Here is a 1,324-nt window from a genome sequence, read left to right as displayed (position 1 = left end):
CAGAAAAACCTGTTGTAATTCTCAATATATACAATATAGTCAACAAAAGATGAATATAAATCACATTTGATTTCTGCAATTGCAAGAGGTGCTCAAAGTGGTTACCATCAGCATCCACACACTTCGATTATGGCGAACTATTGCTTGAGCAATGTTGACCAAAGGGTCCACTTGTATCATTGCACATGCCAATTCAATTTCTTCCTAAAGTACCACCAGTGTTGCCAGTTTTGTATAGTACACCAAATCCTTTAAGGTCCCCCATACTCACGCCTCCATTGTCATTGTACTTTCACAATGTCCTCAAATTTCAAATACCTCTTCAAAATAGTCTTATGCTCCTTAAACGACAACTGTGCTTCTGCCATCTTCTTTGGCTGTCCTACCTGTTGCATGGTGATGCCAGCATTCATTTGATTAACACTATCTTTTGAGCAAACATCACACTACACCTTGCTACATAATTCAATTCAACTTTAAAAAGTTATATATAGATCTCTTAAAATGTGTATACATGTTTGGCACCCCTGGTACTTATATACACTATTTCTACACTAGTCAAAAGAAAGTTGGAGTACATATATTAATACCAGAAAAAGTTGACTTTAAAACAAGAAATACTGTCAGGAATAAAGAAAAACTTTTCATGGTGATGAATGGATCGATTTATCAAGATGACAAAACAATTTTAAAACTTTATACACCTAAGAACAGCTTCAAAATACATCAAGCAAATACCAATAGAAGTAGAGAAATAGTCAAATTCACCCTTGTAGTTGGAGATACAAGCATTCTCAATAATTGATAGAACGAGTAATTGAACATTAATAAGGATATAAAGGACTTAAACAACTCTATCGACCAACTTGTCATTATTAACGTGTATGAAGCACTCCACTGAAAAACAGAATTCAAATTCTTTTCTTTTCTCTTTTTTTCTTTTTGAAACAGAGTCTCTCTTGGTTGCCCTGAGTAGAATGCCATGACATTATTGCTCACAGCAAACTCTTGAGCCCAAGAGATCCTCTTGCCTCAGCCTCCTCAGTAGCTGGGACTACAGGTGCCCACCATGATGTCCAACTATTTTGTTTTAGAGACAAGGTCTCACTCTTTCTTAGGCTGGTCTTGAATTTCTGAGTTCAAGCAATCCACTAGTCTTGGCCTTGCAGAGTGCTGAGATTATAGACATGAGCCACCGCACCTGGCTAGAATGCAAATTCTTTTTGAGTGTATGTGGAATATTCACCAAACTGTATCAAATTCTGGGCCATAAAGCAAATTTCAGTAAATTTAAAAGAATTGAAATCATAAAAAGTATATTCTG

The sequence above is a fragment of the Otolemur garnettii genome, unplaced genomic scaffold (genome assembly GCF_000181295.1).
Source record: "Otolemur garnettii isolate 467f Iridium unplaced genomic scaffold, OtoGar3 scaffold00063, whole genome shotgun sequence".
Classification (NCBI taxonomy): domain Eukaryota; kingdom Metazoa; phylum Chordata; class Mammalia; order Primates; family Galagidae; genus Otolemur; species Otolemur garnettii.
Note: the sequence above shows the minus strand (reverse complement) of the source record.